This window comes from Lolium rigidum, chromosome 4, assembly GCF_022539505.1.
Source record: "Lolium rigidum isolate FL_2022 chromosome 4, APGP_CSIRO_Lrig_0.1, whole genome shotgun sequence".
In the NCBI taxonomy this organism is placed as follows: domain Eukaryota; kingdom Viridiplantae; phylum Streptophyta; class Magnoliopsida; order Poales; family Poaceae; genus Lolium; species Lolium rigidum.
Genome location: NC_061511.1, coordinates 169,498,117 through 169,513,681, shown reverse-complemented (window position 1 = coordinate 169,513,681; position 15,565 = coordinate 169,498,117).

Here is a 15,565-nt window from a genome sequence, read left to right as displayed (position 1 = left end):
GATTTGAATCACTATACTCAGATCCACATATTTGGTACTTTTATGTAGCCCAAAATACATATTATTTCTAATTGAAAGTTTACACGATTGTGGGATACAATACTGTGTACATCATGATTTATTTTCAGATTTCTTTTTTTAAAAGGGATCACTGTGCTCATGTGCACATGGGTACCAGTGCTCCCATCACTTTTATTTTTTTTAAATTTCAAAACCTTACAATTTTATGTTTTCAAAAATTATGGCGTTAAATATGTAGATAGATATGAGAAGTGTATGCGAAAAAGTCCCAGTAAAATTACTTTAAATTTTGGAAAATACAAAAAACAAATTTCTAACAAAAAGATACACTATTATAATACTATTTTACTATCGGAAATTTATCTTTTTTATATTATTCAAAATACAAAATATTTTTTAATAGGACTTTTTTGCATACACGCCTCCTCCCCCTTATATATCTATCTATATATTTAACACCATAATTTTTTGAGACTTCGAAACCTGAGATTTTAAAATTTTCTAAAAATTTAAAAGTGAAGAGAGCATTAGAGCCCATATGTCAAAGATACTTTCCGATAGCTCACTTAAAAAGTCAACTCTGTTTAGGTAAGGCTCTGGCGACATGGGCGATTTTGCCCTACCGCCTCCGCCGCCACCTTACGAGAGTCCAGCGGATCGCCGGAGGGCGCTACGAGAGAGTAGGCATGTCACGCGACATGCAGAGAAGGAAGGAGTGCGGGGAGTTCGTCCCCCACACGAAGTAGGAGAGGCGGCGGAGGGGCCTTTTAATCCCCGAACCATAGGAGACCTAGATCGCAAAATCCCCACGACACCATATCGATCGGAGGCTGTCTTCCGTGTTCTCGACCAAGCAAAGCCGGCGGCGATGGCACCGAAGGGGGGAAAGAAGGCTCCGTCTGGAGCCGAGTCAGGCCAGGGCGGCCGTGGCGCGGCAGCTGCTGCGCAAGACCAGAGGGGCGACACAGGTCAGTCCATCCTGCCGTCGACTGTACAAGCGGGGCTACTGATGGCACCGCCAGGTGGGGGGTGAACAAGGGAATCTCGGTGAGAGATTTTCCCACCCGAAGCCTTCTGGTAGTGTCCCGGTGACTCCAATGGCACGGCGACGGGCAATTCTTGACGCTGCTATGGAGGTAGAGGAGGACAACAACTGGGATGATGGAGGTGTGATGGAGGGGATGGGGTTTGGTCCTGGTACTACATCGCAAATTGGGGGAATTGTCGATATGCAGGATGATGTATACCTGGAGTTTGATGAACAGGAAGAGACGGTGAAGGAGGAACCTGCGGAGCCGACGACATGGAAACTTCTGGCGAGGTTTATGGCCAATTTCAAGCCAAACACTCGCGCGATGTTCAACAGATTCATCAAAGAGGTTTGGCATCTCCGTACTGGCATTAGATACTCTGAAAAGGGGAAGAGCTACTACATTGTTGCTCTGTTTTCAGAAGGAGATTATGAATTTGTGAAGCCTGGAGGACCTTGGATCTTTAACCAACACGCGCTGATCTTCAAGGACCTGGACGAAGCTGCTCAACCATCTGAATTAAACCTAAACTCAGTTCCAGTGTGGGTTCGAATATTGATGTACCCTGGGGAAAACAGGATGATGTATGGGGAAGAAGGTATGGCAACAGTTTGGGTGAGGCAATGGAGGTTGATGTACCAGCGACCCAGCAGGACAAGAAGGAGTTTCTGCAAGTACGGGTGTAACTACCGTATGACCGGCGCCTCCAAACGCAGATAACCACCGTGTTAAGGGCAAACCTACAAAAGTGAAAAAAATTAAACTGAAGTATGAGCGTGTGCCGTACTACTGTTTCCATTGTGGTTTTATGGGGCATAAAACGGATGAATGTGAGAATAGAAGGCTGGGAGCACCGTCACTGGATTATGATGCCCATGAACTGCGATGTAGCCCATATAAAATGTTTGAGCATCGCACCTACTTTATGCCACCTGAAGAACAAGTTTCAGCCAGGCGAGAGCTGAGCTTTGCAAGCTTTGGGAGTGCTGAATCATATAAACACTTTGACCGATGACAGTCATAAGAGCTGCGACGCAATAGGGTCACACCAGATCGAGTACACTCCCAATCTGACTCGGCTGTAGATGAGATGCCGCCTTTGATGGATGACCCTATCATCCCACCGGCGACAGATGGTTCGAATAACCCTGCGGCAGCATATGATGGTATGGAAGGAGAAGGAACACCGGCTCTAAATGAAGTGGAGTTGAACCTCGCTGGCAAGGTTGATGCCATGACGATGCCAAGCCAAGATGCACTTTTCCCTTCACGCCTGGGGGCAGAGATGCCTCACAACCCATCATTCAGTTCCCGTATGATGATGGGCAGGGTACTGAGGCTGAACATGGGCATCAGGTGCAGATCACAATGACAGCAGATATGTTGGCCCACATGAAGCGTTTGAAACCAAGACAAGGAGCACACGGATATCGCCTAGAGGAGGGTGAATAGGCGATTTAAACTTTTACGAGATGGGCTTAACAAATGCGGAATAAAACTAGCGTTTACTTTGTCAAGCCCAAAGCCTATATACTATGGTTCACTTAGGGTGTGTTTGGTAGCCCGGGCCAACAGAGAATAGCTATCTGCCCTCATACAAGCTAACCCTAGCTTAGCTCAGCTCAGATTTTTTCATCTGTTTGGTAGATCGGTCCAATGAAGATATGCTGAGTACATCCGTTGTTTGGTGAGTTGTATGTGCTGAGATAGCTGAGAGGGTCTACAATTTGTAAAAAAGCCCCTGCATACAAAAGTGGAACATGACCAGATCCCTAAATACAAAATAAAAAGCAATCGGGTCCCTGTAAACAAGAAAAAAAAAGCAATCGGGTCCCTAGCAGCTCCGGTGAGGGAGCTCCGGCGAGTTGAGGGTGCTCCGGCGCCGACCTTGGGGCGGAAGACCCCGTGGCCTGGTCGACCACGAGGAGAAGATTCATCTCCATGGCGCGGGATGGAGCCGGCGTGAGGAATTTCTGCCCGCTGCAGCTCCTTCACGAGGTCCTGCTTGCCGTTGTTACGAGGGACGGGTCGGAGCTTGCTGCCTCTGCAGGGCGCCAACGGGAGGGAGACGGCAGAAGGAGGCGGCGCCGCGTGGTGGGCGTGGAGGTGCGAGCTGCTGCCTCTGCAGGGCGCCAACGGGAGGGATGGAGGCCTCGGGGCGGGGCGGGCCGGCGCCGGCGGAAGGGAAGGACGCGGCAAGGCGGGACAGCGCCGGCAGGAGGGAGGGACTCGGCGGGGCGGAACGGCGCCGGCGGGAGGCCGGCCTTGGGGCGGAAGGTCGCCGGCCTGAGGGACGGAGGCGAGCTGGAGCCCGATGGGAGAGACGGAGTTGGGGGAAAATGAGGTGAGGAAGATGTGGGGGTGAGGGTCTGGGGGGGTGCCGCGAGCCCGGCTACAGTGTTTTGCGGGATGGGTTGAGCCTGGGCGAGTTGTGAAGCTCGATTTGAGCTTCCCAACTCAGCCTGGCTGAGAGGCTTTTTTCGTATGAGTTGAGCACTGCTGAGATGGACTGAGCCGGTCTAACAAACAACAAATAGCTAGTTGGGCTAGGTTGGGGTGAGATTATCTGAGATCGGCCGACCTACCAAACACACCCTTATGTGCACCAACAACTTATGCTAAGCAATACAACCAACTATGTGATAGCAAGATATATAACTTCAAGCACGATGGCTATTAGAAGGTAAAGTGCATAAGTAAAGAGATCGGGTATAGAGATAACCGAGGCACGCGGGAGACGATGATTTATCTCGAAGTTCACACTCTTGCGAGTGCTAATCTCCGTTGGAGAGGTGCGGTGGCTTAGTGCTCCCGAATGCCATAAGAGGCTCACCTTGAGGTGTGGTTGCTCGATGCACACCAACGCCACAAAGGCCTCACCCCAAGATGTGGTACTCACACCACACACCGAACGCCACGAAGGCGCCTCGCCTTATTCTCCGGTGACCCTCGCCACAAAGGCCTAGGTCACGGTTCCACTAAGGGATTTCCTTCGAGGCGGAAATCGGGCCTTACACAAAGCTTGGGGCACGCAACCACAACTTAATTGGAGGCTCCCAAGAAATCGCGACAAAGGCCTAGAATCCGTCTAGGGTTCCAAGAACCCAAGAGTAACAACCTTCTTGCTTTCACTTCCACGAATCACCATGGAGAACTCAAACTTATGCACCAAATGCAATGGCAAGAACACCACAAAGATGCTCAAGTCCTTCTCTCTCAAATTCCAACAAAGCTACAAAAGCTATTGGGGGAATAAGGGAGGAAGAACAAAGAGGAGAACACAAAATTCTCCAAGATCTAGACCCCAAAGATATACTCACAAAGAGATGATATGGTTTGGTCAAAGTGTGGATCTAGATCTCCTCTCTCTTTTCTCTCAAAAGGGGGCAAGAATCATGGAGGGATAGAGAGATAGGGCAAGCTTCTCAAGATCAACAATGGAGGAGAGAGAGAGTGGAAGAAGCACATCCCAAGGAGGAAGAAGGGGGTATTTATACCCCCCAAGAAAATCGAGCCGTTGGGAAAATTTGGGGGTGGATAATCCGGTCCAAGTAGGGGCCGAATAATCCAGCCCCCCCCCCCCGGAAAATCCGTCTTCCGGAAAAATCCGGGCAAAAGTCCGGCCTCGATCCAGGGGACTACTGAGCTGCTCATCAGAAAGTCCTTAGCCGATTTTCAGGGGCCGGATATTTTGCAAATATCCGGCCCGGATTATCCGGCCTAGCAAACTTGTAAAATCAATATCTGAAGTTTGGTAGCTCCGAATAGAGTGAAACCAATTTTGTTGGAAAGAGGACGACAAGAGCTTACCCAACAACAACAAGATAACGATAGGTAACCGTAAGTATGTTGCTCCTAATGATTATTATGATAATGAATCTGAGTACAATGATCTTCCTATGCCCTTTACCTACATTAGTGATTATGATTTAGAAGAGCACACTACTTTTGATATTGAAAATCTCTGGGAAACTAATTCTGAAAATGATGATGTTAATAATTGCCATAGTATTAATACTATCCATGTTTCTTCCCATGACGATATAGAAAGCTCTAAGCTTGGGGAAGCTTGTTTTGATAAACATGATATTTTTAGTCCCCCAAGCATGGAGGTGAAAATTTACTTTGATGATATTTTACCTCCTATATATGATGATTACAATGATGACTATCATATTTTCAGTCCACCTACTATTGAGGAGAAAATTAATTATGACTACAATATGCCTCCTATATATGATGATTATGGTGATGAGAATAATAATGCTAGCTATTTTATTGAATTTGCTCCCACTACAATTAATAGTAATGACTATGCTTATGTGAAGAGTAATAATTTTATGCATGTAGCTCATGATAAGAATGTTTCATGTGATAGTTATATTGTTGAGTTTGTTCATGATGCTACTAGAATTTATTATGAGAGAGGGAAACATGGTTATATGCATCTTAATAATATTAAGTTTCCCCTCTTTATGTTGAGAATCTTGAAATTACTCGAGTTTTATCTTCCTATGCTTGTCACTTTGTTCTTCATGAATTTATTTGTGAACAAGATTCCTTTTCATAGGAAGTGGGTTAGGCTTAAATTTGTTTCATACTTGCTTTTTGATGCCCTCTTTGCTCCAACTCTCATCCTTATGTGGGCATCATTAAAATTGCTGAGCCCATCTTAATGGCTATAAAGAAAGCACTTCTTGGGAGATAACCCATGTGTTTATTTTGCTACTGTTTTGTTGTGTCTTGGAAGTTGTTACTACTGTAGCAACCTCTCCTTATCTTTATTTTATTGTATTGTTGTGCCAAGTAAAGTCTTTGATAGTAAGGTTGATACTAGAATTGGATTACTGCGCAGAAACAAATTTCTTGCTGTCACGAAATGGAGTAGCCCCGTCTGTAGGTAACTCAGAAAAATCTGCCAATTTACGTGCGTGATCCACAGATATGTACGCAACTTTCATTCAATTTGAGCTTTTTCATCTGAGCAAGTTAAGTGCCCCTGAAAAATTCGTCTTTACGGACTGTTCTGTTTTGACAGATTCTGCCTTTTATTTCGCATTGCATATTTTGCTATGTTGGATGGATTTCTTTGGTCCATTAACTTTCAGTAGCTTTGTGCAATGTACAGAAGTGTTAAGAATGATTGTGTCACCTCTGAATATGTGATTTTTTGATTATGCACTAACCCTCTAATGAGTTTGTTTTGAGTTTGGTGTGGAGGAAGTTTTCAAGGGTCAAGAGAGGAGGATGATACAATATGATCACGAAGAGTGAAAAATCTAAGCTTGGGGATGCCCCCGTGATTCATCCCTGCATATTTCAAGAAGACTCAAGCATCTAAGCTTGGGGATGCCCAAGGCATCCCCTTCTTCATCGACAACTTATCAGGTCACCTCTAGTGAAACTATATTTTTATTCCGTCACATCTTATGTGCTTTACTTGGAGCGTCTGTGTGCTTTTATTTTCGTTTTTGTTATTTTCACTCTATGAATAAACTCATGCTTGTTTGGGAGAGAGACACGCTCCGCTCATTCATATGAACACTGGTGTTCTTAGCTTTACTTTCAATGTTCATGGCGAAGGTTGAAACTGCTTCGTTCATTTTTATATGGTTGGAAACAGAAAATGCTCCATGTGGTAATTGGTATATTGTCTTGAATAATTTGATACTTGGCAATTGTTTTGCTCAAATAGATCATGTTTAAGCTCTTTCATCATGTACTTTGCACCTATTAATGAAGAACTACCATAGAGCTTGTTGAAATTTGGTTTGCATGATTGGTCTCTCTAAAGTCTAGATATTTTCTGGTGAAGTGTTTGAACAAAAAGGAGACAGTGTAGAGTCTTATAATGCTTGCAATATGTTCTTATGTAAGTTTTGTTGTACCGGTTCATACTGTTGTTTGCTTCAAACAACCTTGCTAGCCACAGCCTTGTACTGAGAGGGAATACTTCTCGTGCATCCAAATCCTTGAGCCAAAAACTATGCCATTTGTGTCCACCATACCTACCTACTACGTGGTATTTCTCTGCCATTCCAAAGTAAATTACTTGAGTGCTACCTTTAAAATTTCATTCCTTGTCTTTGCAATACATAGCTCATGGGAAAATAGCCTTAAAAACTATTGTGGTATTGAATATGTAGCTTATGTGTCTTATTTCTTATAAGTTGCTTGTTGAGCGGTAACCATGTTTCTGGGGACGCCATCAACTATTACACCTTTGTTGAATATCATGTGAGTTGCTATGCATGTTCGTCTTGTCTGAAGTTGAATGCTTAAGCATTAAAGAGGAGTCCATTATCTGTTGTCTATGTTGTCCCGGTATGGATGTTCTAAGTTGAGATCTATCAAAAACGAGAAATCAAATGCGATCTATCTCCTTGGACCTTTGTACAGGTGACATAGAGGTACCCCTTTGTGACACTTGGTTGAAACATATGTTATGCAATGATAATCCATGTAAATCCAAGCTAATTAGGACAAGGTGCGAGCACTATTGGTATTCTATGCATGAGGCTTGCAACTTATAGGATGTCTTATGCATAACACATATGAATTATTACTACCGTTGACAAAATTGTTTCTATGTTTTCAAAATAAAAGCTCTAGCACAAAAATAGTAATCCATGCTTCCCTCTGCGAAGGGTCTTTCTTTTACTTTATGTTGAGTCAGTTTACCTACTTCCTTCTATCTTAGAAGCAAAAACTTGTGTCAACTGTGTGCATTGATTCCTACATACTTGCTTATTTGCATTCATCATATTAGTTTGTGTTGGCAATTATCCATGAGATATGCATGTTGAAAGTTGAAAGAAACTGCTGAAACTTAAATCTTCCTCTGTGTTGCTTCAATGCCTTTACTTTGAATTTATTGCTTTATGAGTTAACTCATGTGCAAGTCTTATAGATGCTTGTCTTGAAAATACTATTCATGAAAAGTCTTTGCTATATGATTCAGTTGTTTAGTCATTGTCTTTACCATTGCTTTGAATCACTTCATTCATTTCATATGCTTTACAATAGTATGATCAAGATTATGTTAGTAGCATGTCACTACAGAAATTATTCTTTTTATCGTTTACCTACTCGAGGGCGAGTAGGAACTAAGCTTGGGGATGCTTGATACGTCTCCAACGTATCTATAATTTCTGATGTTCCATGCTAGTTTTATGACAATATCTACATGTTTTATCCATACTTTATATCGTTTTGATGCATTTTTCGGAACTAACCTATTAACAAGATGCCGAAGTGCCAGTTCCTGTTTTCTGTTGTTTTTGGTTCCAGAGAGGCTATTTGGGCAATATTCTCGGAATTGGACGAAACAAAGACCCACGGTCTTATATTTCCCGAAAGGTTCCAGAAGTCCGAAGGGGAGACGAAGATGGGCCAGGGGGCCCCAGACCACACCTGGGCGCGGGCCCACTCCTGGCCGCGCCACCAGGTGGGGAGGGCGCCCTGGTGCCCCTCCGACTCCGCCTCTTCGCCTATTTAACCCCTCGTGACGTGAAAAACCTACACCAATTGACGAAACTCCAGAAAGACTCCAGGGACGCCGCCGCCATCGCGAAACTCCGTTTCGGGGGACAGAAGTCTCTGTTCCGGCACGCCGCCGGGACGGGGAATTGCCCCCGGAGTCATCTCCATCGACACCACCGCCATCTTCATCGCCATCGATGTCTCCCATGATGAGGAGGGAGTAGTTCTCCCCCGAGGCTAAGGGCTGTACCGGTAGCTATGTGGTTCATCTCTCTCTCCCATGTGATCTTTATGTGATCATGAGCTTTATATCACTATTACTATGTGCTACTCTAGTGATGTTATTAAAGTAGTCTATTCCTCCTTCATGATGTAATGTGGACGAGTGTGTGCATCATGTAGTACTTGGCGTAGGTTATGATTATGATCTCTTGTAGATTATGAAGTTAACTATTACTATGTACTCTAGAGTTACTTTAATATGAACTCCGATTCACTCTCCATGCTCGTGACGATGGACGGTGTTTGCATCGTGTGTGATTCCTTTATGACGTTGTGGAGCTTGTTTACTCTGGCTTGAGGATGCTCTCGTAGCCCTACAAAATGAATGGTGTTTGTTATCCAACAATACAGTCTTTGAAAGTAGCATAAGAGAAGAGAACTTATTTATTTATGTGATCATTGTTGAGAGTGTCCACTAGTGAAAGTATGATCCCTAGGCCTTGTTTCTAAGCATTGAAACTCCGTTTATTTACTGTTCTAATGCATGTTTACTTGCTGCCATATTTATTTCAGATTGTTATTACCACTCATATTCATCCATATCACTTGCATCTTACTATCTCTTCGCCAAACTAGTGCACCTATACATCTGACAAGTGTACTAGGTGTGTTGGGGACACAAGAGACTTCTTGTATCGTAATTGCAGGGTTGCTTGAGAGGGATATCTTTGACCTCTACCTCCCTGAGTTCGATAAACCTTGGGTGATTCACTTAAGGGAAACTTGTTGCTGTTCTACAAACCTTTGCTCTTGGAGGCCCAACACTGTCTACAGGAATAGAAGCGTGCGTAGACATACCGAGAAAATCACCAAACTCGAAAACGCAAAAAGTGATCTATGCGAAATCCGTTTTCGATGAACTAGAGCTTGTCATGAGAATAAGCACAAGATCTAAAACATCACATGGATAAGATCCAAATAACAACCAAGAAAGATGATGCAAGGATGCAAAGGTTTGAGCTCTTCGAGGGATACGATCAAGTTACTCACTCGAGATCCCTCTTGATAGTACGGCAACTAAACTATAAACCGGTCTCCAACTACACCATGAGACCGGTGAGAAAGAAACCCTATCAAGAGCAAACCTTAACCTTGCGCATTCCACTTGAGCTTGATGATGACGGTCTTGACCGCAAAAAGATGGAACGTCTTTCTTGATTGTGCTTGCTTGATGAAGTCATGCGAAATGCTTCCCCATACTCCACTATGGGAGAGCTTCTTCTTCGGCGCGTCTTCACATATGCATGATCACCATATGGATGGCAAGCTTCAAGCATATGATCTTTTCGAGTTGGCTCATCTTGAACTTGCACTTCATTTCTTCATTCTTCATCATGTTGATGTCTTGAAGTAACTTGAGGGCTCACTTCATCTTCATCTTCAACATTCTTCATCATGTTGATGTCTTGAAGTAACTTGAGGGCTCACTTCATCTTCATCTTCAAGACATACTTGACACTTGATATCCTTCATCAATTTCTTCTTATTGCAACCTTGAAGCCAACATATGGTTCAAGCATTGCCTATGGACAACTCCTACAAATATAACTCAATGCAAACATTAGTCCATAGGGATTGTCATTAATTACCAAAACCACACATGGGGGCTCCATGCACTTTCACCGAGACCTAGTGACATGATCCCAGCCCTATAGGGCATGTCCAGCCTTCAGGTATCTTTTGGCTCTCTAAATGATGTCTCAATGCCGCCGGCTGCTGTCCTGGGGAAAAGGACGGCCGAAGAGCAGGAGGTACAAGGGGGAGGCTAGAACTTTCCCTAGGCTTGAACTATGAAGGAAAATAAACAGGAGGGACGCCAAAGAAAGGGAAGATGCAAGGCCCGGAGCATGGACAAGCGGGACAACCCCACATGGACGTGGTATACAGAAGAAACAAGAAGACGGCAAATACCGGACATGAGCCTGCCGGTAACCTGGCGAGACCAAATGTGTGGTATCGCCAGGAGCAATGAATTGTGTGGGATGGAACCGCCGGGGCGCGGGAGGAGCCTCGACAGTTCATGAGTTAGTGTCTATCTCCAAATCTCCCCATCCTAGGTTAATTTTTCTTTGTGAAACTAGACATAATAAAAATAAAGTTAGGTGTCTTAGGTGTCGTTTAGGTCTTCGAGGCTTTGCTGGTGTGAGCAGCGAAGGCTTGAGTGGGGGTTTAGCCCTCTTTTGGCATGAAAACATGTATGTCGAGATAAAGTTCATGGATAAAAATGTTATTGATGCGTATATCCGTTTCTCACCTGAGGAACCTATCTGGAGGCTCACGTGTGTGTATGGTGAACCTAGAGTGGAAAATAGACATCAGTTCTGGTCTAAATTACAAGATCTAAAAAGCGAGTCTGATTTACCTTGGCTAGTACTAGGAGACTTCAATGAGGCGATGTGGCGATTTGAGCATTTCTCTATAGTTCCCGGGCGGAAAACCAAATGATGGCCTTCCGGGATACTCTGCAAATTTGTGGTTTATCTGATTTGGGGTTCATTGGGTTGTCGTACACTTATGATAATAAGAGGCAAGGTCACAATAATGTTAAGGTCCGCTTGGACCGAGCGGTTGCTGAGCGGACTTGGCGGAATCTCTATAGTGAGGCAGAAGTAAACCACATAATTACTCCTTGTTCTGACAATCTAATGATCTTGGTTAAATTTCAGCAGGAATAGCGTATGCCACCTCGGCAATCGTCACGACAGTATGAGATTATATGGAAGCGCGCTGGTGAATTGCCTGAAGTAGTCGAACGGCTACGGACAGACCAAGGCGAGAAGAAGGATTTATATGGCGTCATGAATAAACTGCAGAACCTGATGGTCAAGCTACAGGGATGGAGCAAGAAAAAATTCAGCAATGTACTCCATGAGCTAGACAAGCATAGGAGAAAGCTGGAAAACCTCATTATAAGTAATGTTGGTGATATTAACAAAGAAGAGATAAGAAGGACCTCTGAAATTGTTGATGAACTATTATACAGGGAAGAAATGTTATGGCTACAAAGGTCCCATGTTGCGTGGCTAAAAGAAGGGAATAGGAACACAAGGTTTTTCCACCAGAAAGCTGTATGGAGAGCAAGAAAAAACAAAGTAAAGAGACTCAAAGATGCCAACGGAGCTTGGCAAACAGCTCCCACTGATATGGAGAGAATGGCAACGTCTTATTCTTATTTTAAGGAGCTGTTCACTAAAGATCCTAGTATCAACCCAGATGGACTATTAAGTTTAATAGACAGGAAAATCACAGATGATATGAATGATACCCTAACTCGACCTTTTACTGATGATGAAATATCAGACGCCCTATTCCAAATTGGGCCGCTGAAGGCATGTGGACCAGAAGGCTTTCCTGCACGCTTTTATTAAAGGAATTGGGGTCTGATGAAAAAGGAAATCATTGCAGCCATAAAACTCTTTTTTGATACTGGACATATGTAGGATGGAGTTAATGAAGCCACGATTGTTTTGATACCAAAGGTGGACCACCCAGCAGAACTGAAAGAATATAGACCCATAAATCTCTGTACAGTGCTATATAAAGTAGTAGCAAAATGTCTGGTTAATAGAGTGAGGCCAATGCTTGGGGACTTAATATCGCCAAACCAAAGTGCGTTTATTTCAGGATGCCTTATCACGCATAATGCCCTTATTGCTTTTGAGTGCCTGCACTACATTGAGCACAATCAAAATGCTGGAAATAACTTCTGTGCATATAAGTTAGACTTATCTAAGGCTTATGGTAGGATCGACTGGGGTTTCTTAGAGAGATCGATGGAAAGGTTAGGCTTCTCTCACCGCTGGATCGAGTGGATCATGGAGTGTGTGACCACGGTGAGATACAAGGTAAAATTTAATGGAGCATTACTAGAATCGTTCTCGCCTGCGTTCTCGCCTTCACGTGGCCTACGTCAAGGTGATCCCCTCTCGCCCTTTCTTTTCCTTTTTATTGATGTGCCTTATTGCACAAAGAGGTACAAGAGAACCAAATTACCCCGGTGAAGATATGTCACAGGGCACCAGGAATATCACATTTATTATTCGCGGATGATAGTCTCCTTTTCTTCAAAGCTGACCCAATACAGGCAAGCAGAGTGAGGGAGGTTCTACAGATGTACAGTCAAGGAACAGGACAACTAATTAATCCATCCAAATGCTCAATTTACTTTGGACCGGTGTGTGATGATGATACGAAGGTGCAGGTCATGGACACTCAACAGATTGTGGAGCAGAATTTTGAAACAAGGTACCTTGGGCTACCGACACCGGAAGGAAGGATGACAAAAGGGAAATTCCAAAGTTTGCAGGGTAAACTAGCAAAGAGATTCATGCAAGTAGAGGAAAATCAAATGGCACAAGGAAGAAGAGAAGTGCTGATAAAGGCGGTTGGCCAATCCCTGGCTACCTATGTCATGGGTGTTTACAAATTACCCTTTGGCCTGTGCGATGATCTGGAGAAAATCATAAGAAATTTCTAGTGGGGAACAGAAAAAGGTAAACGGAAAATGCATTGGCTAGCATGGGATGTTATGCTGAAACCCAAGAAACAAGGGGGATTTAAAGACATGAGAATGTTTAACCAGGCTCTATTAGCGAGGCAAGCATGGCGTCTAATTCAATTCCCAGATTCCCTGTGTGCCCAAATACTGCGTGCCAAGTACTACCCTAATGGCAACCTCCTAGATACAGTGTTCACAGGCAACGGATCATCTACATGGCACTCCATAGAATATGGGCTGGAACTCTTCAAAAAGGAGCAATCGGGAGGATTGGTAATGGCGCAGAATGTGAGAATCTGGAGGGACCCGTGGATACCACACAACTACCAACTAACACCGATCTCCCCGAAAGATAGATGTAGATTGAAATGGGTCTCCGAACTACTCAACACGGATGGCACATGGAACATGCAGCTATTGGAGCAATGGTTCTACCCAATTGATATTGAAAAGATCATCCAGATTAAAACCTCGACAAGGAATGCTGATGACTTTATAGCATGGAACCCTGACACTAAAGGCATATTTTCAGTAATAAGTGCCTATAAGCTCGGAATGGAAGAGAGACAGAGGGAAAAAGATAGAGGATCATCGAGCGGGAAGCCCTATGGCGAAAACAGCGAGTGGAAACTAATATGGCATAGTCTAGCCCCACCAAAGGTGAAGACATTTGCATGGAAATTGGCTAGAAATGGCCTGGCAACTAGAGCAAATATGGTAAGAAGGAAGATGATTAAAGAAGGCTCATGTCCTATCTGCGGTTCTGAGGAGGAAGATACCTTTCATGCCTTAATTAGTTGCCCTCATGCCCGAAGCCTATGGGGCGCAATGAGGCAATGTTGGGATCTTCCTGGTGAAAAGGATATAGATAGGGATGGGAAGGACTGGATACTCCCGCTCCTGAAGAATCTGAATGAGAACCAAAGGCTGATGGTCCTAATGGTCTTGTGGCGATGTTGGCATGTCCACAATGAACTTACACATGACAAGAAGGCCCCCCCGGTTGAAACCTCTAAGAGGTTCTTATGCGGCTATGTGGAAACTTTGTTGACCTTTAAACAGTTTCCTCAGGTTGATGTTGTCAAAGGAAAACAAGTGATAGACATTTCAGGGGAAATGCAGAAACGGGAGAAGAAGAGCAGTTTGCTTCAGAAGAGCAGTTTGCTCCAAACACCGGAGAAATGGAGACCGCCAGAGCCTGGGACAATGAAGCTCAATGTGGACGGAAGTTGGGCCCAAGGTTCTGAACAGGCAGGTGCGGGAGCAATCATGAGAAACCATGTTGGAGAGACCATGTTTTCCGCCTGCAGATCACTAAAGGCTTGTGCATCGGCCTTGGAAGCTGAATTAGAAGCTTGTGATGAAAGCCTGAAGCTGGCCTTGAGTTGGTCGACTGAACCCATAATTGTTGAAATGGACTGCTCTACGACCATCGCTATGATTAACACAAAGGAGAAGGATCGGTCTGCCCTAGTGCACCTGGTAGCTAGTATCAAGCATAGTATAGGAGAAAGAGATGTTCTGGTTAAGAAAGTTGATAGAAGCCAAAATGGTGTCAGCCATAGCCTCGCCCATCTTGGAAGAACTTTTGGTAGGACTCAGTTCTGGCTGGGAAGTGTCCCACCTGAAACTCAGGACTGTGTAATCAACGATTGTAACTTTCCTATAAGTTGATAAAATCTCTTTTTCCCCGCAAAAAAACTGTTCAACAATTATATCTCTACTAATAAGTTATCGATTGGTGGTGTTGGTAGGTTAAAAAACCGGAATAATTTTCGTTCGTCAAAAAATCGGGACTCCCAGTGGCTTCCTTGGTTGTCCGTTCGATTTCTGGTTCGTCCTTGGTTTCCTTCGTCCATCGTCGCCTGGGCGTTTCTATGGCTTGTTGATTTCGTACATCGGTATACGGACTGGTCTCTGCCCTGGCTCCTGAAAACTCGACGGAGCCACCAGGAATCGATCGATCTCGATGACGGGGCGATGGCGAGGAGGAAGGGAAGATCGGGAAAACAGGGAGGCGCTAGAATCGTGGGGCTGTGCCGCCATGGTCGAGCTCCGCCGGACCGCACCGGTACAGGATGGGTGAGAAGGAGCGAGCAAGGACGCCGCTGCCGGGGATGAAGGCCGCAGGGAATAGGAGGACTGGAGGAGTGCCCATGGCCTCTGACTCTGTCCGATCCGGGATGCTCAACTTGGACTTCGATGGAGGCTGTGTAGGAGGTTGCGGTGTTCGAGGTTGTGATTTTGGAGG